Here is a 26,792-nt window from a genome sequence, read left to right as displayed (position 1 = left end):
CAGGAGGGAAAAGAGGCTAGCTTGAAGAAACCAGGTGGGCGTGAAAGCCCAAGGGCTGGAGAAGAAATCATCTAATAGAAGAGGAGATTGCCCCATAGGAGTAGGGGACCTGGGGGGCAGTAATAGGGAGGTGAGAGGAAGTGAAAGATCAGAGTGGAGAAAGAGGGGTGGAGGAATTGTTCACTGGAAGGAGAATAAGATATTCATACATTCAGCCTGGGGGGGGGGGCGCGGGGAATACCCAGAAGGAACATGTGTTGCTTCTCCATCCTGAGGATGGACTCACCTTTCACTTTTTATATAACTGACAAAACTTTGTTTCCTGCTTTATATTATTGCCTAGTTTGCCCTCATATTTCATCTTTTCCCTTTTTTAGTTGCTTTTTGTTGGATTTTAAGTTTCCCGATCATCCAACTTCCCACTCACTTTTGCTACCTTGTGCGTCCTCTTCTTGGCTGTTATGCAGTCCTTACCTCCCCTTGTCAGCCACAGTTTCCATACCTATCATTTGAGAACTTTTTCCTCTGTGGGATAAACCTGTGCCTTGTGAACTGTTGTGCAGCCATCTCTGCTCTGCGTGATTCCCGCCAGTATCCTCCTCCAGTCCACCTGGGCAAGCACCTTTCTCATGCCTCTGGAATTCCATTGCAATATTGATACATATGTTTTATGCTTCTCCCTCTCAAATTGCAATATGAATTCAATCATATTATGATTACTGCCTCCTCTGGGTTTCCTTTACGTTAAGCTGACTAATAAAATCTGGGTTAGTACACAACACCCAATCTAAAATAGCCTTTCCAGAATAGGCTCAAGCACTAGCTGCTCTAAAAAAGGCATCTCGTAGGCACTCAACAAATTCCCTTTCTTGTTATCCAACACTAACCTGATTTTCCTAAATCCCCTTGCATATTGAAATTCCCATTACAGTTGTGTCATTACCATTCTTACATGCCTTTTCCTTTGCAATCACAACCCCAATTCTTCACTACTATATATAATTCCCATGTATTTTTTTTTACCCTTGCAGTTTCTTAATGGCACCCACAAAGATTTAACATTTTCTGATCCCCATGTTAACTCGTCATTATTGACTGTTTCTTTAAGACCTACAACTTTGTTTTAAAGTTACAATTGAAGGACGTGTCCTTTGCAAATGGGGTTTCAGAGTCAGAGTCCGGCTGATAGTTTACACGTCATTGGTCTGACCATGGTATTCCATTCTGGGGATATAAACAGGCCTCACAAATTTGCTCAACATTGGTGAACTGTCATATCAAGTTCAATCTCAATTGTCATTCGACTATATCCATGTATGTTTCACGTATACATGTCTATGTTCACAAGAGCTATCCCAGGAATTAAAGAGTTAATGCATGAGGAGTATTTGATGGCTCTAGGGGAATTTGATTGAAACTTCTCCCCCATTGCTTTCCAGTCCTGATGAAGGGTCTCAGTCCAAAATGTCAAATCTGCTGCCTGACTAGCTGAGTTCCTCCAGCATTTTGTATGTGCTACTGAAACTTAAACATTGTTGTAAGATACACGGACAATACTTCACATGGTCGAGAAGTCTGGGACCGGGCGTCAGGGTCTTGGAAGTAACAAAGCACCTTTATGGTGAGTTGAGGTTCCTCTGCTCTGTCTCCCAGGAGCCTTGGAGGCTCGGTTCATTCAGAAAAGCAATGGCATTGAGGCTAAATTAATAAGTTGGTTCATGATTGCCACGTGTATCGGGGTGCTGTGAAAAACTCGCCCTGCATAGTGTTCATTACAACCATTCAAGTTTAATTGTCATTCACCATACACATGAACACAGTGAAGTGAAACAGTGTTCCTCTGGGGCCAAGGTGTGAAACACAGAATGACCAGTCACACACAGCACACGGCTGCAGAATAGCAAAGACAGGAGAAAAAGCTAATAGCACAAGTCCTGGTGTTGTAGCCTGCAGAATGACATTGCCCTGGAGCCACAATACAGCAGTTCCTCAGCTTCACATTCATCGCTTCGGGGGGCAAAAGGCCACCAGTTCACTCAGGGAACAGATCAAAGATAAATGACTACGGGAAGCATTTCAGTAATTTTCCGACTGGGATTGCACCATCACTGTGACCGTTACCAGCCCTCGGTTAATATTAAACCACTGCAAAAACATTCCAGATCGTCACCACGCTGGAACTGGGAACTGGGCATCGAAGTTTGTGAACATTCGGCTTGTAATATAAAACTCTGACTAACTTCTATACATGTGCGGTGGAGAGTATGTTGACTGGCTGCAAACAACAATGTCCTCGAGCACAGAGAGTAGTGTATACAGCCCAGTCCATCACAGGCAAAGCCCTCCCCCCACCATTATATAAATCAGTAGTGCAGAAGAAAAAAGGTGATGTTCATGGGCTCATTGTCTGTTCAGAAATCTCATGGCAGAGGGGTAGATTCCACTCCTAAAACATTGAGTGTGTGTCTTCACATGTTTCACAAGTTGCGATAGATTACATCTCCATCGCCGCTTTATACCCGAGATTCATAGATGGACTGTAAACCACAGTATTGAGGAGCTGGTGGGAACATAACATTGCTTAGCTGTGATCTCACAGGGCGCACCCTTGCCTGCTTCCCTCAGTGAAGAGTTTGGAGATCTGGGTAATGACAACATGCAAGTTATTGATTAAAGCAAAGGCCTTGGCCCCTAGTAGCTTTCTGCAAGTAGCACTGAAGACTTGTGCTTCAGAACTTAAACACAAGAGATTCTGTAGATGCTGGAAATCCAGAGCAATACACACAAAATGCTGGAGGAACTCAGGATCTATGGAAATGAATAAACAGTCGACGTTTCAGCAAGGCATTTAATAAGATACCCCATGCAAGGCTTATTGAGAAAGTAAGGAGGCATGGGATCCAAGGGGACCTTGCTTTGTGGATTCAGAATCGGCTTGCTCACAGAAGGCAAAGTGTGGTTGTAGACAGGTCATATTCTGCATGGATGTCGGTCACTAGTGGTGTGCCTCAGGGATTTGTTCTGAGACCTCTTCTCTTTGTGATATTTATAAATGACCTGGATGAGGAAGTGGAGGGATGGGTTAGTAAGTTTGCTGATGACACAAAGGTTGGAGGTGGTGTGGATAGTGTGGAGGGTTGTCAGAGGTTACAGCGGGACATTGATAGGATGCAACACTGGGCTGAGAAGTGGCAGATGGAGTTCAACCCAGATAAGTGTGAGGTGGTTCACTTTGGTAAGTCAAATATGATGGCAAAATATAGTATTAATGGTAAGACTCTTGACAGTGTGGAGGATCAGAAGGATCTTGGGGTCCAAGTTCATAGGATGTTCAAAGTTGCTGCACAGGTTAACTCTGTGGTTAAGAAGTCATACAGTGCATTGGCCTTCATCAACCATGGGATTGAGTTTAAGATCCGAGAGGTAATGTTGCAGCTATATAGGGCCCTGGGGCAGTACAGTGCTCAGTTCCGGTCACCTCACTATAGGAAGGATGTGGAAACTACAGAGAGGGTGCAGAGGAGATTTATAATTTGCCTGGGTTGGGGAGCATGCCTTATGAGAATAGGTTGAGTGAACTCGGTCTTTTTTCCTTGGAGTGGTGAAGAATGAAAGGTGACCTGATATATGTGTATAAGATGATGAGAGGCATTGATCCTGTGGATAGTCAGAGGCTTTTTCACGGGGCTGAAGTACCTAACACGAGCGGGCACAGTTTATGGGTGCTTGGAATTAGGTGCAAAGGAGATGTCGGGTTAAGTTTTTTTTACGCAGAGAGAGGTGAGTGTGTGAAATGGGCTGCTGGCGATGATGGTGGAGGCGGATCCGACAGGATCTTCTAAGAAAGTCTTGGATAGGTACACAGAGCTTTGAAAAAATGGGTAATTAAAAAGATGGGTAGTCCATCTTAGAAAAAGAGAGCTATGGGTAACCATAGGTAATTTCTTAGTAAGGACATGCTCCGCACAGCATTGTGGGCCAAATGGCCTGTATTGTGCTGTAGGTTTTCTATGTTTCTAATCCATAGTGTCACTGTGGCAACAAGTATCGAGCTGGTGCAGCAGTTAGTGCCAGAGGCAGCTGCTGGAAGCCAATTCTTTGTTTACTTAAGGCAGATTGATAGATTTTTGATTGGTCAGGGTATGAAGTGATATGGGGTGAAGGCAGGGGATGGGGGCTGAGAGGAAAATTAGATCGGTCACGATGACTCTGCTCCCATATCTCATGGTCATGTGGAGTAATGAATAAGGAACAGTAATATACAGTATATATACACGTGTCTATGGCAGGCTGACGAGTCATCTCTACCAAAGGAGGTGGCAGGTACCCCTACCCTCGGCCATCCTGCAGGTCACCCTCCCCAACGCTCCGGGTCATGTGGAGCCACGGGAGCAGGTGGCAAACAGCTCCTTCCCCTCTGCCATCTGATTCCTAAATGGACATCGAACCCTTGGACACTAACTCACTTTTTTAATATACAGTATTTTTTGGCATGATTTTTAATCTATTGAACAAATGTACATTGTGTAAAGTATACTGAGGAAGAGTTGCTTATTCATTTGTTATTACTTTTTTTTCTTCTATACTTTGTATTGCATTGAACTGCTGCTACTAAGTTAACAAATTTCACAACACATGCCAGTGATAATAAACCTGATTCTGATTCTAAATAATCATATGAGCAGCTGGTGCAAGTTAGAAGTCCTGGTTATGCGACCACTGACACCAGGCAGAGGCTCTGTCCTCTGGTCCTAGACTCTCCCACCATAGGAAACAGCCTCTCCACATCCACTCTATCAAGGCCTCTGGTCTTAGACTCTCCCACCATAGGAAACAACCTCTCCACATCCACTCTATCAAGGCCTCTGGTCTTAGACTCTCCCACCATAGGAAACAACCTCTCCACATCCACTCTATCAAGGCCTTTCAATGAGGTCACCCCTCATTCTTCTGAATTCTAGTGAATTTGGCCCTAAAACCATCAAACGTTCTTCATATGACAAGCTATTCAATCCTGGAATCATTTTCGTGAAGCTCCAATTTCAGCAATCCTTTCGAAGATAAGGGGCCCAAACCTGCTCACAATATTCCAAGTGAGGCCTCACCAGTGCTTTATAAAGAGTTAACATTACTTTCATGCTCTTGAAATGAACGTTAAAATTACATTTGCCTTCCTCATTACAGATTCAACCTGAAAATTAACCTTTAGGAAATCCTGGACAAAGACTTCCAAGTCCCTTTGTGCCTCAGTTTTTTAAAAATATATTTTATTTCCATTTAGACAATAGTCAACCGTTTCAATTCTTCTAGCATGCTTGACCAAACTTCTTGATACTGTATTACATTTGCCACTTCTGTCCATTCTTTTAATCTGTCTAAGTCCTTCTGCAGACTCTCTACTTCCTCAAAACTACCTGCCCCTCCATCAATCTTCACATTATCTGCAAACTTTTCAACAAAGCCATCAATTCCATTATCCAAATCATTGACATATAATGTAAAAAAAAGTCCATCTCAACACTTCACCCTGTGGAACATCACTGGTCACTGGCAGCCAATCAGAAAAGGCTCCCTTTATTCCACTCTTTGCCACCTGCCAATCAGCCACTGCTTTATCCATGCTAGAATCTTACAGTAGCTTGTCAAACAGCCTCATGTGTGGCACCTTTTCAGAGGCCTTCTGAAAATCCAAGTACACAACATCAACTGATTCTCCTTTGTTTATCCTATTTGTCATTTATTCAAAGAATTCCAAGATTTGTCAGATAAGATTTTCCCTTGAGGAAACCATGCTGACTCCAAGTACCCTGAGACCTCATCCTTAATAATCGATTCCAACATCTTCGCAGCTGAGGTCAGACTAACTTGCCTATCCTTCCCTTTCTTCTGCATCTCTCCCTTCTTGAATAGTGAAGTGACATTTCCGATTTTCCAATATTCCAGAACCATTCAAGAAGCTGGTGATTCTTGAAAGGTCATTACAAATGCCCCTGCAATTCTTCAGCCACCTCTTCCAGAGCCCTGGGGTGTACACCATCTGCTCCAAGTGACTTATCTCCCTTCAGACCTTTCAGTTTTCTAAGAAAGCTCTCTAGAAATGGTAACTTCTCACACTTCATGACCCCTGACACATGGAACTTCCACCATATTACTAGTGTCTTCCACAGTGAAGACATATGCAAAATACTTATTCAGATTATCTGCTATTTTATTATCCCCCATTGCTACCTCTTCAGCATCGTTTTTCCTGCAGTCCAATATCCACTCTTGGCTCTCTTTTACACTTTATGTATCTGAAGAAACTTTCGGGATCCTCTTTAACAGTATTGGCTAGCTTACTTTCGTATTCCATCTTTAACTTAATAGCTTTTTTAGTTGCCTTCTGTTGGTTTTTAAAAGCTTCCCAATCCTCTAACTTCCCACTAATTTTTGCTCTGTTTTGCCTTGCTTGACTTTTATGTTCACTTTGACTCTCTTGTTAGCTACAATTGTGCCACCTTGCCTTTAGAATACTTCTTCCTCTTTGGGATGTATATATGCTGTCCCTTGTGAATTACTTCCAGAAAGCTCAGGCATTGCTGTTCTGCCATCATCCCTGCCAGTGTTCTTTTTCCAATCATTTCTGGCCATTCTTCTCTCAAGCCTCTGTAATTCCAATTTACTTCACTGTAATACTGATACATCTGACTTCACCCTTCTCAAATTTCAGGGTGAATTTGATCATATTATGATCACTTTCTCCAAAGGGTTCTTTTACCTCAAACTGTCTGGTTCATTGCACAACACCCAATCCTGAATAGCTGATCCTCTTGTGGGCTCAATGACAAGCTGCTTTAAAAAGCCATCTCATTGGCATTCTAGAAATTCCCTCTTTTGGGATCCAGTGCCAACTTGATTTTCCCAGACTACCTGCATATTGAAATCTCCCAAGACTATTATAACATTACCCTTTTGGCATGCATTTTCTATCTCCCATTGTAATCTGTAGGCCACATCCTTACTACTGTTTAGGGGTGTGTATACAACTCCCTTCAGGGTCTTTGTACCCTTTCAGTCCCTTAGCTCTATCCACAATGATTCAACACCTTGGGTTCTATGTCACCTCTTGATAATGATTTGATTTCATTTTTCACCAACAGAGCAACACCACCCACTCTGCCTTCCTACCTGTCCTTTCAATACAATGTGTATCCTTGGACATTCTCCCAGCTATAATCTTCTTTCAGCCGTGATTCAGTGATGCCAGCAACATCATTTCATACCTGCCAGTCTGTAACAGTGCTACAAGTTCATCTACCTTATTCCGTAAACTGCACACATACAACACCTTCAGTCCTGTGTTCACCCTTTTTGTTTTTGTCCACCCTTTACGTTGCAACTCAACCTGTTGACACAATTTTGCCCCGCCAGCAGCCTTTCCCCTGTGTTTAAACCAGCTACCTCATCTTCAGCACTGTCATCTGCCTTCCCGACAATACTTCTTGCATTGAAATACTGTATATGCAGCTCAGGACACTAGTCATACCATGCTCAATCTTTTAATTGCTAACTTTGTCTGAGCCTTACCCATCTCTCCTCTGTCTGCCTCCCATTGGCCTGCAACTTAAGTTTAAACCCTACCGTACAACATTTGCAAACCTTCCCACTAGGTTATCACTCACCCGCCAGTTCAGGTACAAACCCTCCCATCTTACCTGGAAGAGAGCCCAGTGATCCAAAAATCTTAAGTCCTCCCTCCTACACCAACTCCTTATCCATGTATTAAACTGTATAATCTTCCTAGTTCTGGCCTCACTAGCATGGCTGATTTATTATCCCTCTCATCTCATTCTCCTGCCTTCTCCTAGTAACTTGTGACTCCCTGACTAATCTAAACCCTATCAACCTCCGCTTTCAATATACTCAATTAATTGGCCGCCAGAGCTGTCTGTGGCAATGAATTCTACAGAACCACCACCCTCTGGCTGAGGAAATTCTTTCTCATCTCTGCCCAGAATAAAGGGAAGTCATTCTATTCTGAGGGTGTGCCCTCTGGTACAAGACTCCCCCACGATAGGAAACATCCTCTGCACATCCACTCTCTCTGAGTACTCTGCTCCTAGACTCCCCCACTATGGGAAACATCCTCTCGACATCAACTCTATCAGTGCCCTCTGGTCCTAGCCTCTCGGACTATAGGAAACATCCACTCCACATCCACTCTGTGTCCTCAACTCCTAGACTCCCCCACTATAGGAAACATCCTCTCCACATCCACTCTATCTGTAGCCTCTGGTCCTAGACTCACCCACTATAGGAAACATCCTCTCCACATCCACTCTATCTGTGTCCTCTGGTCCTAGATGCCCCCACTATAGGAAACATCCTCTCCACATCCACTCTATCTATGTCCTCTGGTCCTAGACTCCCCCACTATACAAAACATCCTCTCCACATCCACTCTACCTGTGCCCTCTGGTCCTAGACTCCCCCACTATAGGAAACATCCTCTCCACATCCACTCTATCTGTGTCCTCTGGTCCTAGATGCCCCCACTATAGGAAACATCCTCTCCACATCCACTCTATCTGTGTCCTCTGGTCCTAGACTCCCCCACTATACAAAACATCCTCTCCACATCCACTCTACCTGTGCCCTCTGGTCCTAGACTCCCCACTATAGGAAACATCGTCTCCACATCCACTCTAGCTGTGTCCTCTGGTCCTACACTCCCCCACTATAGGAAACATCCTGTCCACATCCACTCGATCTGTGCCCTCTGGTCCTAGACTCTCCCACTATAGGAAACATCCTCTCCACATCCACTCTATCTGTGTCCTCTGGTCCTAGACTCCCACACTATAGGAAACATTCTCTCCACATCCACTCTATCTCTGTCCTCTGGTCCTAGACTCCACCACTATAGGAAACCACCTCTCCACATCCACTCTATCTGTGCCCTCTGTTCCTGGACTCCCCCACTATAGGAAACATCCTCTCCACATCCACTGTCTCTGTGTCCTCTGGTCCTAGACTCCCCCACTATTGGAAACATTCTCTCCACATCCACTGACTCTGTGTACTCTGGTCATAGACTCCCACACTGTAGGGAAAATCCTCTCCACATCCACTCCATCTGTGCCCTCTGTTCCTAGACTCTCCCACTATAGGAAACATCCTCTCCACATCCACTCTACCTGTGCCCTCTGGTCCTAGACTCTCCCAGTATAGGAAACATCCTCTCCACATCCACTCTATCTGTGCCCTCTGGTCCTAGACTCTCCCACTATAGGAAACATCCTCTCCACATCCACTAGCTGTGCCCTCTGGTCATAGATTCTCCCACTATAGGAAACATCCTCTCCACATCCACTCTACCTGTGCCCTGTGGTCCTAGAGTCACCCAGTATAGGAAACATCCTCTCCACATCCACTCTATCTGTGCCCTCTGGTCCTAGACCGTCCCACTATAGGAAACATCCACTCCACATCCACTCTATCTGTGTCCTCTGGTCCTAGAATCCCCCACTATAGGAAACATCCTCTCCACATCCACTAGCTGTGCCCTCTGGTCATAGACTCTCCCACTATAGGAAACATCCTTTCCACAACCACTCTATCTGTGCCGTCTGTTCCTAGACTCTCCCACTATAGGAAACATCCTCTCCACACCCACTCTATCTGTGTCCTCTGGTCTTAGACTATCCCACTAGAGGAAACATTCTCTCCACATCCACTCTATCTGTGCCCTCTGGTCATAGAATATCCCATTATAGGAAAAATCCTCTCCACATCCACTCTATCTGTGCCTTCTGGTAATAGACTCTCCCACTATAGGAAACATCCTCTCCACATCCACTCTGTGTCCTCTAGTCCTAGACTCCCCCACGATAGGAAACATCCTCTCCACATCCACTCTACCTGTGCCCTCTGGTCCTAGACTCTCCCACTATAGGAAACATGGTCTCCACATCCACTCTTGCTGTGTCCTCTGGTCCTACACTCCCCCACTATAGGAAACATTCTCTCCACATCCACTCTATCTGTGTCCTCTGGTCCAAGACACTCCCACCATAGGAAACATCCTCTCCACATCCACTGTCTCTGTGTCCTCTGGTCCGAGACTCCCCCACTATTGGAAACATTCTCTCCACATCCACTGGCTCTGTGTACTCTGGTCCTAGACTCTCCCAGTATAGGAAACATCCTCTCCACATCCACTCTATCTGTGTCCTCTGGTCCTAGACTCTCCCACTATAGGAAACATCCTCTCCACACCCACTCTATCTGTGTCCTCTGGTCTTAGACTATTCCACTATAGGAAACATCCTCTCCACATCCACTCTATTTGTGTCCTCTGGTCCTAGACTCCCCTACTATAGGAAACATCCTCTCCACGTCCACTATCTGTGCCCTCTGGTCATATACTCTCGCACTATAGGAAACATCCTCTCCACATCCACTCTGTGACCTCTATTCCTAGACTCCCCCACTATAGGAAACATCCTATCCACATCCACACTATCTGTGCCCTCTGGTCCTAGACTCCTCCACTGTAGGAAACATCCTCTCCACATCCACTCTACCTGTGCCCTCTGGTCCTAGACTCTCTCACTATAGGAAACATCCTCTCCACATCCACTCTACCTGTGCCCTGTGGTCCTAGAGTCACCCAGTATAGGAAACATCCTCTCCACATCCACTCTATCTGTGCCCGCTGGTCCTAGACCGTCCCACTATAGGAAACATCCACTCCACATCCACTCTATCTGTGTCCTCTGGTCCTAGAATCCCCCACTATAGGAAACATCCTGTCCACATCCACTCTCTCTGTGTCCTCTGGTCCTACACTCCCCCACTATGGGAAACATCCTCTCCACATCCACTAGCTGTGCCCTCTGGTCATAGACTCTCCCACTATAGGAAACATCCTTTCCACATCCACTCTATCTGTGCCGTCTGTTCCTAGACTCTCCCACTATAGGAAACATTCTCTCCACATCCACTCTATCTGTGCCCTCTGGTCATAGACTATCCCATTATAGGAAACATCCTCTCCACATCCACTCTATTTGTGCCCTCTGGTAATAGACTCTCCCACTATAGGAAACATCCTCTCCACATCCACTCTGTGTCCTCTAGTCCTAGAATCCCCCACTATAGGAAACATCCTGTACACATCCACTCTCTCTGTGTCCTCTGGTCCTACACTCCCTCACTATGGGAAACATTCTCTCCACATTCACTCTATCTGTGTCCTCTGGTCCTAGACTCCCCCACTATAGGAAACATCCTCTCCACATCCACTAGCTGTGCCCTCTGGTCATAGACTCTCCCACTATAGGAAACATCCTTTCCGCATCCACTCTATCTGTGCCGTCTGTTCCTAGACTCTCACACTATAGGAAACATCCTTTCCACATCCACTCTATCTGTGCCGTCTGTTCCTAGACTCTCCCACTATAGGAAACATTCTCTCCACATCCACTCTATCTGTGCCCTCTGGTCATAGACTATCCCATTATAGGAAACATCCTCTCCACATCCACTCTATCTGTGCCCTCTGGTAATAGACTCTCCCACTATAGGAAACATCCTCTCCACATCCACTCTATGTCCTCTAGTCCTAGACTCCCCCACGATAGGAAACATCCTCTCCACATCCACTCTACCTGTGCCCTCTGGTCCTAGACTCCCCCACTATAGGAAACATGGTCTCCACATCCACTCTTGCTGTGTCCTCTGGTCCTAGACTCTCCCACTATAGGAAACATCCTCTCCACATCCACTCTATCTGTGCCCTCTGGTCCTAGACTCCCCTACTATAGGAAACATCCTCTCCACGTCCACTATCTGTGCCCTCTGGTCATATACTCTCGCACTATAGGAAACATCCTCTCCACATCCACTCTGTGAGCTCTATTCCTAGACTCCCCCACTATAGGAAACATCCTATCCACATCCACTCTATCTGTGTCCTCTGGTCCTACACTCCTCCACTATAGGAAACATCCTCTCCACATCCACTCTACCTTTGCCCTCTGGTCCTAGACTCCCCCTCTATAGGAAACATGGTCTCCACATCCACTCTTGCTGTGTCCTCTGGTCCAAGACCGTCCCACTATAGGAAACATCCTCTCCACATCCACTCTATCTGTGTCCTCTGGTCCTAGAATCCCCCACTATAGGAAACACCCTGTCCACATCCACTCTCTCTGTGTCCTCTGGTCCTACACTCCCCCACTATAGGAAACATCCTCTCCACATCCTCTCTATCTGTGTCCTCTGGTCATAGACTCACCCACTATAGGAAACATTCTCTCCACATCCACTCTGTGTCCTCTAGTCCTAGACTCCCCCACAATAGGAAACATCCTCTCCACATCCACTCTACCTGTGTCCTCTGGTCCTACACTCCCCCACTATAGGAAACATCGTCTCCACATCCACTCTAGCTGTGTCCTCTGGTCCTACACTCCCCCACTATAGGAAACATCCTGTCCACATCCACTCGATCTGTGCCCTCTGGTCCTAGACTCTCCCACTATAGGAAACATCCTCTCCACATCCACTCTATCTGTGTCCTCTGGTCCTAGACTCCCACACTATAGGAAACATTCTCTCCACATCCACTCTATCTCTGTCCTCTGGTCCTAGACTCCACCACTATAGGAAACCACCTCTCCACATCCACTCTATCTGTGCCCTCTGTTCCTGGACTCGCCCACTATAGGAAACATCCTCTCCACATCCACTCTGTGTCCTGAGTCCTACACTCCCCCACTCTAGGAAACATCCTCTCCACATCCACTGTCTCTGTGTCCTCTGGTCCTAGACTCCCCCACTATTGGAAACATTCTCTCCACATCCACTGACTCTGTGTACTCTGGTCATAGACTCCCACACTGTAGGGAAAATCCTCTCCACATCCACTCCATCTGTGCCCTCTGTTCCTAGACTCTCCCACTATAGGAAACATCCTCTCCACATCCACTCTACCTGTGCCCTCTGGTCCTAGACTCTCCCAGTATAGGAAACATCCTCTCCACATCCACTCTATCTGTGCCCTCTGGTCCTAGACTCTCCCACTATAGGAAACATCCTCTCCACATCCACTAGCTGTGCCCTCTGGTCATAGATTCTCCCAGTATAGGAAACATCCTCTCCACATCCACTCTATCTGTGCCCTCTGGTCCTAGACTCTCCCACTATAGGAAACATCCTCTCCACATCCACTAGCTGTGCCCTCTGGTCCTAGACTCTCCCAGTATAGGAAACATCCTCTCCACATCCACTCTATCTGTGCCCTCTGGTCCTAGACTCTCCCACTATAGGAAACATCCTCTCCACATCCACTCTGTGTCCTGAGTCCTACACTCCCCCACTCTAGGAAACATACTCTCCACATCCACTGTCTCTGTCCTCTGGTCCTAGACTCCCCCACTATTGGAAACATTCTCTCCACATCCACTGACTCTGTGTACTCTGGTCATAGACTCCCACACTGTAGGGAAAATCCACTCCACATCCACTCCATCTGTGCCCTCTGTTCCTAGACTCTCCCACTATAGGAAACATCCTCTCCACATCCACTCTACCTGTGCCCTCTGGTAATAGACTCTCCCACTATAGGAAACATCCTTTCCACAACCACTCTATCTGTGCCGTCTGTTCCTAGACTCTCCCACTATAGGAAACATCCTCTCCACAACCACTCTATCTGTGCCGTCTGTTCCTAGACTCTCCCACTATAGGAAACATCCTCTCCACACCCACTCTATCTGTGTCCTCTGGTCTTAGACTATCCCACTATAGGAAACATTCTCTCCACATCCACTCTATCTGTGCCCTCTGGTCCTAGACTCTCCCACTATAGGAAACATCCTCTCCACATCCACTAGCTGTGCCCTCTGGTCATAGATTCTCCCACTATAGGAAACATCCTCTCCACATCCACTCTACCTGTGCCCTGTGGTCCTAGAGTCACCCAGTATAGGAAACATCCTCTCCACATCCACTCTATCTGTGCCCTCTGGTCCTAGACCGTCCCACTATAGGAAACATCCACTCCACATCCACTCTATCTGTGTCCTCTGGTCCTAGAATCCCCCACTATAGGAAACATCCTCTCCACATCCACTAGCTGTGCCCTCTGGTCATAGACTCTCCCACTATAGGAAACATCCTTTCCACAACCACTCTATCTGTGCCGTCTGTTCCTAGACTCTCCCACTATAGGAAACATCCTCTCCACACCCACTCTATCTGTGTCCTCTGGTCTTAGACTATCCCACTAGAGGAAACATTCTCTCCACATCCACTCTATCTGTGCCCTCTGGTCATAGAATATCCCATTATAGGAAAAATCCTCTCCACATCCACTCTATCTGTGCCTTCTGGTAATAGACTCTCCCACTATAGGAAACATCCTCTCCACATCCACTCTGTGTCCTCTAGTCCTAGACTCCCCCACGATAGGAAACATCCTCTCCACATCCACTCTACCTGTGCCCTCTGGTCCTAGACTCCCCCACTATAGGAAACATGGTCTCCACATCCACTCTTGCTGTGTCCTCTGGTCCTACACTCCCCCACTATAGGAAACATTCTCTCCACATCCACTCTATCTGTGTCCTCTGGTCCTAGACACTCCCACCATAGGAAACATCCTCTCCACATCCACTGTCTCTGTGTCCTCTGGTCCGAGACTCCCCCACTATTGGAAACATTCTCTCCACATCCACTGGCTCTGTGTACTCTGGTCCTAGACTCTCCCAGTATAGGAAACATCCTCTCCACATCCACTCTATCTGTGTCCTCTGGTCCTAGACTCTCCCACTATAGGAAACATCCTCTCCACACCCACTCTATCTGTGTCCTCTGGTCTTAGACTATTCCACTATAGGAAACATCCTCTCCACATCCACTCTATTTGTGTCCTCTGGTCCTAGACTCCCCTACTATAGGAAACATCCTCTCCACGTCCACTATCTGTGCCCTCTGGTCATATACTCTCGCACTATAGGAAACATCCTCTCCACATCCACTCTGTGACCTCTATTCCTAGACTCCCCCACTATAGGAAACATCCTATCCACATCCACACTATCTGTGCCCTCTGGTCCTAGACTCCTCCACTGTAGGAAACATCCTCTCCACATCCACTCTACCTGTGCCCTCTGGTCCTAGACTCTCTCACTATAGGAAACATCCTCTCCACATCCACTCTACCTGTGCCCTGTGGTCCTAGAGTCACCCAGTATAGGAAACATCCTCTCCACATCCACTCTATCTGTGCCCGCTGGTCCTAGACCGTCCCACTATAGGAAACATCCACTCCACATCCACTCTATCTGTGTCCTCTGGTCCTAGAATCCCCCACTATAGGAAACATCCTGTCCACATCCACTCTCTCTGTGTCCTCTGGTCCTACACTCCCCCACTATGGGAAACATCCTCTCCACATCCACTAGCTGTGCCCTCTGGTCATAGACTCTCCCACTATAGGAAACATCCTTTCCACATCCACTCTATCTGTGCCGTCTGTTCCTAGACTCTCCCACTATAGGAAACATTCTCTCCACATCCACTCTATCTGTGCCCTCTGGTCATAGACTATCCCATTATAGGAAACATCCTCTCCACATCCACTCTATTTGTGCCCTCTGGTAATAGACTCTCCCACTATAGGAAACATCCTCTCCACATCCACTCTGTGTCCTCTAGTCCTAGAATCCCCCACTATAGGAAACATCCTGTACACATCCACTCTCTCTGTGTCCTCTGGTCCTACACTCCCTCACTATGGGAAACATTCTCTCCACATTCACTCTATCTGTGTCCTCTGGTCCTAGACTCCCCCACTATAGGAAACATCCTCTCCACATCCACTAGCTGTGCCCTCTGGTCATAGACTCTCCCACTATAGGAAACATCCTTTCCGCATCCACTCTATCTGTGCCGTCTGTTCCTAGACTCTCACACTATAGGAAACATCCTTTCCACATCCACTCTATCTGTGCCGTCTGTTCCTAGACTCTCCCACTATAGGAAACATTCTCTCCACATCCACTCTATCTGTGCCCTCTGGTCATAGACTATCCCATTATAGGAAACATCCTCTCCACATCCACTCTATCTGTGCCCTCTGGTAATAGACTCTCCCACTATAGGAAACATCCTCTCCACATCCACTCTATGTCCTCTAGTCCTAGACTCCCCCACGATAGGAAACATCCTCTCCACATCCACTCTACCTGTGCCCTCTGGTCCTAGACTCCCCCACTATAGGAAACATGGTCTCCACATCCACTCTTGCTGTGTCCTCTGGTCCTAGACTCTCCCACTATAGGAAACATCCTCTCCACATCCACTCTATCTGTGCCCTCTGGTCCTAGACTCCCCTACTATAGGAAACATCCTCTCCACGTCCACTATCTGTGCCCTCTGGTCATATACTCTCGCACTATAGGAAACATCCTCTCCACATCCACTCTGTGAGCTCTATTCCTAGACTCCCCCACTATAGGAAACATCCTATCCACATCCACTCTATCTGTGTCCTCTGGTCCTACACTCCTCCACTATAGGAAACATCCTCTCCACATCCACTCTACCTTTGCCCTCTGGTCCTAGACTCCCCCTCTATAGGAAACATGGTCTCCACATCCACTCTTGCTGTGTCCTCTGGTCCAAGACCGTCCCACTATAGGAAACATCCTCTCCACATCCACTCTATCTGTGTCCTCTGGTCCTAGAATCCCCCACTATAGGAAACACCCTGTCCACATCCACTCTCTCTGTGTCCTCTGGTCCTACACTCCCCCACTATAGGAAACATCCTCTCCACATCCTCTCTATCTGTGTCCTCTGGTCATAGACTCACCCACTATAGGAAACATTCTCTCCACATCCACTCTGTGTCCTCTAGTCCTAGACTCCCCCACAATAGGAAACATCCTCTCCACATCCACTCTACCTGTGTCCTCTGGTCCTACACTCCCCCACTATAGGAAACATCGTCTCCACATCCACTCTAGCTGTGTCCTCTGGTCCTACACTCCCCCACTATAGGAAACATCCTGTCCACATCCACTCGATCTGTGCCCTCTGGTCCTAGACTCTCCCACTATAGGAAACATCCTCTCCACATCCACTCTATCTGTGTCCTCTGGTCCTAGACTCCCACACTATAGGAAACATTCTCTCCACATCCACTCTATCTCTGTCCTCTGGTCCTAGACTCCACCACTATAGGAAACCACCTCTCCACATCCACTCTATCTGTGCCCTCTGTTCCTGGACTCGCCCACTATAGGAAACATCCTCTCCACATCCACTCTGTGTCCTGAGTCCTACACTCCCCCACTCTAGGAAACATCCTCTCCACATCCACTGTCTCTGTGTCCTCTGGTCCTAGACTCCCCCACTATTGGAAACATTCTCTCCACATCCACTGACTCTGTGTACTCTGGTCATAGACTCCCACACTGTAGGGAAAATCCTCTCCACATCCACTCCATCTGTGCCCTCTGTTCCTAGACTCTCCCACTATAGGAAACATCCTCTCCACATCCACTCTACCTGTGCCCTCTGGTCCTAGACTCTCCCAGTATAGGAAACATCCTCTCCACATCCACTCTATCTGTGCCCTCTGGTCCTAGACACTCCCACTATAGGAAACATCCTCTCCACATCCACTAGCTGTGCCCTCTGGTCATAGATTCTCCCAGTATAGGAAACATCCTCTCCACATCCACTCTATCTGTGCCCTCTGGTCCTAGACTCTCCCACTATAGGAAACATCCTCTCCACATCCACTAGCTGTGCCCTCTGGTCCTAGACTCTCCCAGTATAGGAAACATCCTCTCCACATCCACTCTATCTGTGCCCTCTGGTCCTAGACTCTCCCACTATAGGAAACATCCTCTCCACATCCACTCTGTGTCCTGAGTCCTACACTCCCCCACTCTAGGAAACATCCTCTCCACATCCACTGTCTCTGTCCTCTGGTCCTAGACTCCCCCACTATTGGAAACATTCTCTCCACATCCACTGACTCTGTGTACTCTGGTCATAGACTCCCACACTGTAGGGAAAATCCTCTCCACATCCACTCCATCTGTGCCCTCTGTTCCTAGACTCTCCCACTATAGGAAACATCCTCTCCACATCCACTCTACCTGTGCCCTCTGGTAATAGACTCTCCCACTATAGGAAACATCCTTTCCACAACCACTCTATCTGTGCCGTCTGTTCCTAGACTCTCCCACTATAGGAAACATCCTCTCCACAACCACTCTATCTGTGCCGTCTGTTCCTAGACTCTCCCACTATAGGAAACATCCTCTCCACACCCACTCTATCTGTGTCCTCTGGTCTTAGACTATCCCACTATAGGAAACATTCTCTCCACATCCACTCTATCTGTGCCCTCTGGTCATAGAATATCCCATTATAGGAAAAATCCTCTCCACATCCACTCTATCTGTGCCCTCTGGTAATAGACTATCCCACTATAGGAAACATTCTCTCCACATCCACTCTATCTGTGCCCTCTGGTCATAGAATATCCAATTATAGGAAAAATCCAATCCACATCCACTCTATCTGTGCCCTCTGGTAATAGACTCTCCCACTATAGGAAACATCCTTTCCACAACCACTCTATCTGTGCCGTCTGTTCCTAGACTCTCCCACTATAGGAAACATCCTCTCCACACCCACTCTATCTGTGTCCTCTGGTCTTAGACTATCCCACTATAGGAAACATTCTCTCCACATCCACTCTATCTGTGCCCTCTGGTCATAGAATATCCCATTATAGGAAAAATCCTCTCCACATCCACTCTATCTGTGCCCTCTGGTAATAGACTCTCCCACTATAGGAAACATCCTCTCCACATCCACTCTGTGTCCTCTAGTCCTAGACTCCCCCACGATAGGAAACATCCTCTCCACATCCACTCTACCTGTGCCCTCTGGTCCTAGACTCCCCCACTATAGGAAACATGGTCTCCACATCCACTCTTGCTGTGTCCTCTGGTCCTAGACTCTCCCACTATAGGAAACATCCTCTCCACATCCACTCTACCTGTGCCCTGTGGTCCTAGACTCCCCCACTATAGGAAACATTCTCTCCACATCCACTCTATCTGTGTCCTCTGGTCCTAGACACTCACACCATAGGAAACATCCTCTCCACATCCAATGTCTCTGTGTCCTCTGGTCCGAGACTCCCCCACTATTGGAAAAATTCTCTCCACATCCACTGGCTCTGTGTACTCTGGTCCTAGACTCTCCCAGTATAGGAAACATCCTCTCCACATCCACTCTATCTGTGTCCTCTGGTCCTAGACTCTCCCACTATAGGAAACATCCTCTCCACACCCACTCTATCTGTGTCCTCTGGTCTTAGACTATTCCACTATAGGAAACATCCTCTCCACATCCACTCTATCTGTGTCCTCTGGTCCTAGACTCCCCTACTATAGGAAACATCCTCTCCACGTCCACTATCTGTGCCCTCTGGTCATATACTCTCGCACTATAGGAAACATCCTCTCCACATCCACTCTGTGACCTCTATTCCTAGACTCCCCCACTATAGGAAACATCCTATCCACATCCACTCTATCTGTGCCCTCTGGTCCTAGACTCCCCCACTCTAGGAAACATCCTCTACACATCCACTGTCTCTGTGTCCTCTGGTCCTAGACTCACCCACTATAGGAAACATTCTCTCCACATCCACTCTGTGTCCTCTAGTCCTAGACTCCCCCACAATAGGAAACATCCTCTCCACATCCACTCTACCTGTGTCCTCTGGTCCTACACTCCCCCACTATAGGAAACATCGTCTCCACATCCACTCTAGCTGTGTCCTCTGGTCCTACACTCCCCCACTATAGGAAACATCCTGTCCACATCCACTCGATCTGTGCCCTCTGGTCCTAGACTCTCCCACTATAGGAAACATCCTCTCCACATCCACTCTATCTGTGTCCTCTGGTCCTAGACTCCCACACTATAGGAAACATTCTCTCCACATCCACTCTATCTCTGTCCTCTGGTCCTAGACTCCACCACTATAGGAAACCACCTCTCCACATCCACTCTATCTGTGCCCTCTGTTCCTGGACTCGCCCACTATAGGAAACATCCTCTCCACATCCACTCTGTGTCCTGAGTCCTACACTCCCCCACTCTAGGAAACATCCTCTCCACATCCACTGTCTCTGTGTCCTCTGGTCCTAGACTCCCCCACTATTGGAAACATTCTCTCCACATCCACTGACTCTGTGTGCTCTGGTCATAGACTCCCACACTGTAGGGAAAATCCTCTCCACATCCACTCCATCTGTGCCCTCTGTTCCTAGACTCTCCCACTATAGGAAACATCCTCTCCACATCCACTCTACCTGTGCCCTCTGGTCCTAGACTCTCCCAGTATAGGAAACATCCTCTCCACATCCACTCTATCTGTGCCCTCTGGTCCTAGACACTCCCACTATAGGAAACATCCTCTCCACATCCACTAGCTGTGCCCTCTGGTCATAGATTCTCCCAGTATAGGAAACATCCTCTCCACATCCACTCTATCTGTGCCCTCTGGTCCTAGACTCTCCCACTATAGGAAACATCCTCTCCACATCCACTAGCTGTGCCCTCTGGTCCTAGACTCTCCCAGTATAGGAAACATCCTCTCCACATCCACTCTATCTGTGCCCTCTGGTCCTAGACTCTCCCACTATAGGAAACATCCTCTCCACATCCACTCTGTGTCCTGAGTCCTACACTCCCCCACTCTAGGAAACATCCTCTCCACATCCACTGTCTCTGTCCTCTGGTCCTAGACTCCCCCACTATTGGAAACATTCTCTCCACATCCACTGACTCTGTGTGCTCTGGTCATAGACTCCCACACTGTAGGGAAAATCCTCTCCACATCCACTCCATCTGTGCCCTCTGTTCCTAGACTCTCCCACTATAGGAAACATCCTCTCCACATCCACTCTACCTGTGCCCTCTGGTAATAGACTCTCCCACTATAGGAAACATCCTTTCCACAACCACTCTATCTGTGCCGTCTGTTCCTAGACTCTCCCACTATAGGAAACATCCTCTCCACAACCACTCTATCTGTGCCGTCTGTTCCTAGACTCTCCCACTATAGGAAACATCCTCTCCACACCCACTCTATCTGTGTCCTCTGGTCTTAGACTATCCCACTATAGGAAACATTCTCTCCACATCCACTCTATCTGTGCCCTCTGGTCATAGAATATCCCATTATAGGAAAAATCCTCTCCACATCCACTCTATCTGTGCCCTCTGGTAATAGACTATCCCACTATAGGAAACATTCTCTCCACATCCACTCTATCTGTGCCCTCTGGTCATAGAATATCCAATTATAGGAAAAATCCAATCCACATCCACTCTATCTGTGCCCTCTGGTAATAGACTCTCCCACTATAGGAAACATCCTTTCCACAACCACTCTATCTGTGCCGTCTGTTCCTAGACTCTCCCACTATAGGAAACATCCTCTCCACACCCACTCTATCTGTGTCCTCTGGTCTTAGACTATCCCACTATAGGAAACATTCTCTCCACATCCACTCTATCTGTGCCCTCTGGTCATAGAATATCCCATTATAGGAAAAATCCTCTCCACATCCACTCTATCTGTGCCCTCTGGTAATAGACTCTCCCACTATAGGAAACATCCTCTCCACATCCACTCTGTGTCCTCTAGTCCTAGACTCCCCCACGATAGGAAACATCCTCTCCACATCCACTCTACCTGTGCCCTCTGGTCCTAGACTCCCCCACTATAGGAAACATGGTCTCCACATCCACTCTTGCTGTGTCCTCTGGTCCTAGACTCTCCCACTATAGGAAACATCCTCTCCACATCCACTCTACCTGTGCCCTGTGGTCCTAGACTCCCCCACTATAGGAAACATTCTCTCCACATCCACTCTATCTGTGTCCTCTGGTCCTAGACACTCACACCATAGGAAACATCCTCTCCACATCCAATGTCTCTGTGTCCTCTGGTCCGAGACTCCCCCACTATTGGAAACATTCTCTCCACATCCACTGGCTCTGTGTACTCTGGTCCTAGACTCTCCCAGTATAGGAAACATCCTCTCCACATCCACTCTATCTGTGTCCTCTGGTCCTAGACTCTCCCACTATAGGAAACATCCTCTCCACACCCACTCTATCTGTGTCCTCTGGTCTTAGACTATTCCACTATAGGAAACATCCTCTCCACATCCACTCTATCTGTGTCCTCTGGTCCTAGACTCCCCTACTATAGGAAACATCCTCTCCACGTCCACTATCTGTGCCCTCTGGTCATATACTCTCGCACTATAGGAAACATCCTCTCCACATCCACTCTGTGACCTCTATTCCTAGACTCCCCCACTATAGGAAACATCCTATCCACATCCACTCTATCTGTGCCCTCTGGTCCTAGACTCCCCCACTCTAGGAAACATCCTCTACACATCCACTGTCTCTGTGTCCTCTGGTCCTAGACTCCCACACTATTGGAAACATTCTCTCCACATCCACTGACTCTGTGTACTCTGGTCATAGACTCCCACACTGTAGGGAAAATCCTCTCCACATCCACTCCATCTGTGCCCTCTGTTCCTAGACTCTCCCAGTATAGGAAACATCCTCTCCACATCCACTCTATCTGTGCCCTCTGGTCCTAGACTCTCCCACTATAGGAAACATCCTCTCCACATCCACTAGCTGTGCCCTCTGGTCATAGATTCTCCCACTATAGGAAACATCCTCTCCACACCCACTCTACCTGTGCCCTCTGGTCCTAGACTCTCCCAGTATAGGAAACATCCTCTCCACATCCACTCTATCTGTGCACTCTGCTCCTAGACTCCCCCACTATAGGAAACATGGTCTCCACATCCACTCTTGCTGTGTCCTCTGGTCCTAGACTCTCCCAGTATAGGAAACATCCTCTCCACATCCACTGTATCTGTGTCCTCTGGTCCTAGACTCTCCCACTATAGGAAACATCCTCTCCACATCCACTCTATCTGTGTCCTCTGGTCCTAGATTCCCCCACTATAGGAAACATCCTCTCCACATCCACTAGCTGTGCCCTCTGGTCATAGACTCTCCCACTATAGGAAACATCCTTTCCACAACCACTCTATCTGTGCCGTCTGTTCCTAGACTCTCCCACTATAGGAAACATCCTCTCCACACCCACTCTATCTGTGTCCTCTGGTCTTAGACTATCCCACTATAGGAAACATTCTCTCCACATCCACTCTATCTGTGCCCTCTGGTCAGAGAATATCCCATTATAGGAAAAATCCTCTCCACATCCACTCTATCTGTGCCCTCTGGTAATAGACTCTCCCACTATAGGAAACATCCTCTCCACATCCACTCTGTGTCCTCTAGTCCTAGACTCCCCCACGATAGGAAACATCCTCTCCACATCCACTCTACCTGTGCCCTCTGGTCCTAGACTCCCCCACTATAGGAAACATGGTCTCCACATCCACTCTTGCTGTGTCCTCTGGTCCTACACTCCCCCACTATAGGAAACATTCTCTCCACATCCACTCTATCTGTGTCCTCTGGTCCTAGACACTCCCACCATAGGAAACATCCTCTCCACATCCACTGTCTCTGTGTCCTCTGGTCCGAGACTCCCCCACAATTGGAAACATTCTCTCCACATCCACTGGCTCTGTGTACTCTGGTCCTAGACTCTCCCAGTATAGGAAACATCCTCTCCACATCCACTCTATCTGTGTCCTCTGGTCCTAGACTCTCCCACTATAGGAAACATCCTCTCCACACCCACTCTATCTGTGTCCTCTGGTCTTAGACTATCCCACTATAGGAAATATCCTCTCCACATCCACTCTATCTGTGTCCTCTGGTCCTAGATTCCCCCACTATAGGAAACATCCTCTCCACATCCACAAGCTGTGCCCTCTGGTCATAGACTCTCCCAGTATAGGAAACATCCTTTCCACAACCACTCTATCTGTGCCGTCTGTTCCTAGACTCTCCCACTATAGGAAACATCCTCTCCACATCCACTCTACCTGTGCCCTGTGGTCCTAGACTCCCCCACTATAGGAAACATTCTCTCCACATCCACTCTATCTGTGTCCTCTGGTCCTAGACACTCACACCATAGGAAACATCCTCTCCACATCCAATGTCTCTGTGTCCTCTGGTCCGAGACTCCCCCACTATTGGAAACATTCTCTCCACATCCACTGGCTCTGTGTACTCTGGTCCTAGACTCTCCCAGTATAGGAAACATCCTCTCCACATCCACTCTATCTGTGTCCTCTGGTCCTAGACTCTCCCACTATAGGAAACATCCTCTCCACACCCACTCTATCTGTGTCCTCTGGTCTTAGACTATTCCACTATAGGAAACATCCTCTCCACATCCACTCTATCTGTGTCCTCTGGTCCTAGACTCCCCTACTATAGGAAACATCCTCTCCACGTCCACTATCTGTGCCCTCTGGTCATATACTCTCGCACTATAGGAAACATCCTCTCCACATCCACTCTGTGACCTCTATTCCTAGACTCCCCCACTATAGGAAACATCCTATCCACATCCACTCTATCTGTGCCCTCTGGTCCTAGACTCCCCCACTCTAGGAAACATCCTCTACACATCCACTGTCTCTGTGTCCTCTGGTCCTAGACTCCCACACTATTGGAAACATTCTCTCCACATCCACTGACTCTGTGTACTCTGGTCATAGACTCCCACACTGTAGGGAAAATCCTCTCCACATCCACTCCATCTGTGCCCTCTGTTCCTAGACTCTCCCAGTATAGGAAACATCCTCTCCACATCCACTCTATCTGTGCCCTCTGGTCCTAGACTCTCCCACTATAGGAAACATCCTCTCCACATCCACTAGCTGTGCCCTCTGGTCATAGATTCTCCCACTATAGGAAACATCCTCTCCACACCCACTCTACCTGTGCCCTCTGGTCCTAGACTCTCCCAGTATAGGAAACATCCTCTCCACATCCACTCTATCTGTGCACTCTGCTCCTAGACTCCCCCACTATAGGAAACATGGTCTCCACATCCACTCTTGCTGTGTCCTCTGGTCCTAGACTCTCCCAGTATAGGAAACATCCTCTCCACATCCACTGTATCTGTGTCCTCTGGTCCTAGACTCTCCCACTATAGGAAACATCCTCTCCACATCCACTCTATCTGTGTCCTCTGGTCCTAGATTCCCCCACTATAGGAAACATCCTCTCCACATCCACTAGCTGTGCCCTCTGGTCATAGACTCTCCCACTATAGGAAACATCCTTTCCACAACCACTCTATCTGTGCCGTCTGTTCCTAGACTCTCCCACTATAGGAAACATCCTCTCCACACCCACTCTATCTGTGTCCTCTGGTCTTAGACTATCCCACTATAGGAAACATTCTCTCCACATCCACTCTATCTGTGCCCTCTGGTCAGAGAATATCCCATTATAGGAAAAATCCTCTCCACATCCACTCTATCTGTGCCCTCTGGTAATAGACTCTCCCACTATAGGAAACATCCTCTCCACATCCACTCTGTGTCCTCTAGTCCTAGACTCCCCCACGATAGGAAACATCCTCTCCACATCCACTCTACCTGTGCCCTCTGGTCCTAGACTCCCCCACTATAGGAAACATGGTCTCCACATCCACTCTTGCTGTGTCCTCTGGTCCTACACTCCCCCACTATAGGAAACATTCTCTCCACATCCACTCTATCTGTGTCCTCTGGTCCTAGACACTCCCACCATAGGAAACATCCTCTCCACATCCACTGTCTCTGTGTCCTCTGGTCCGAGACTCCCCCACAATTGGAAACATTCTCTCCACATCCACTGGCTCTGTGTACTCTGGTCCTAGACTCTCCCAGTATAGGAAACATCCTCTCCACATCCACTCTATCTGTGTCCTCTGGTCCTAGACTCTCCCACTATAGGAAACATCCTCTCCACACCCACTCTATCTGTGTCCTCTGGTCTTAGACTATCCCACTATAGGAAATATCCTCTCCACATCCACTCTATCTGTGTCCTCTGGTCCTAGATTCCCCCACTATAGGAAACATCCTCTCCACATCCACTCTATCTGTGTCCTCTGGTCCTAGATTCCCCCACTATAGGAAACATCCTTTCCACAACCACTCTATCTGTGCCGTCTGTTCCTAGACTCTCCCACTATAGGAAACATCCTCTCCACATCCACTCTACCTGTGCCCTCTGGTCCTAGACTCTCTCACTATAGGAAACATCCTCTCCACATCCACTCTACCTGTGCCCTGTGGTCCTAGAGTCACCCACTATAGGAAACATCCTTTCCACAACCACTCTATCTGTGCCGTCTGTTCCTAGACTCTCCCACTATAGGAAACATCCTCTCCACACCCACTCTATCTGTGTCCTCTGGTCTTAGACTATCCCACTATAGGAAACATTCTCTCCACATCCACTCTATCTGTGCCCTCTGGTCATAGAATATCCCATTATAGGAAAAATCCTCTCCACATCCACTCTATCTGTGCCCTCTGGTAATAGACTCTCCCACTATAGGAAACATCCTCTCCACATCCACTCTGTGTCCTCTAGTCCTAGACTCTCCCACGATAGGAAACATCCTCCCCACATCCACTCTACCTGTGCCCTCTGGTCCTAGACTCCCCCACTATAGGAAACATGATCTCCACATCCACTCTTGCTGTGTCCTCTGGTCCTAGACTCTCCCACTATAGGAA

At 47.8% G+C, this 26,792-nt stretch overlaps 1 protein-coding gene and 1 long non-coding RNA gene across 2 annotated transcripts in view; both read right to left on the bottom strand.

Moving 5' to 3' along the window:
- The window catches only part of LOC132394734 (complement factor B-like), a 250,516-nt gene that overhangs the window by 128,944 nt on the left and 94,780 nt on the right, over window positions 1-26,792 (bottom strand). The gene's annotated exons all lie outside the window — the stretch shown is intronic.
- LOC132394733 (uncharacterized) lies at window positions 8,823-26,686 on the bottom strand. Its single transcript, XR_009512409.1, has 2 exons — window positions 12,012-26,686; window positions 8,823-11,950 (listed from the first exon to the last, which is right to left on the bottom strand). It is a non-coding gene; the product is annotated as an uncharacterized LOC132394733 (long non-coding RNA).

The sequence above is a fragment of the Hypanus sabinus genome, chromosome 5, assembly GCF_030144855.1.
Source record: "Hypanus sabinus isolate sHypSab1 chromosome 5, sHypSab1.hap1, whole genome shotgun sequence".
NCBI lineage: Eukaryota > Metazoa > Chordata > Chondrichthyes > Myliobatiformes > Dasyatidae > Hypanus > Hypanus sabinus.
Note: the sequence above shows the minus strand (reverse complement) of the source record. Positions and strands in the feature narration are given on the sequence as shown.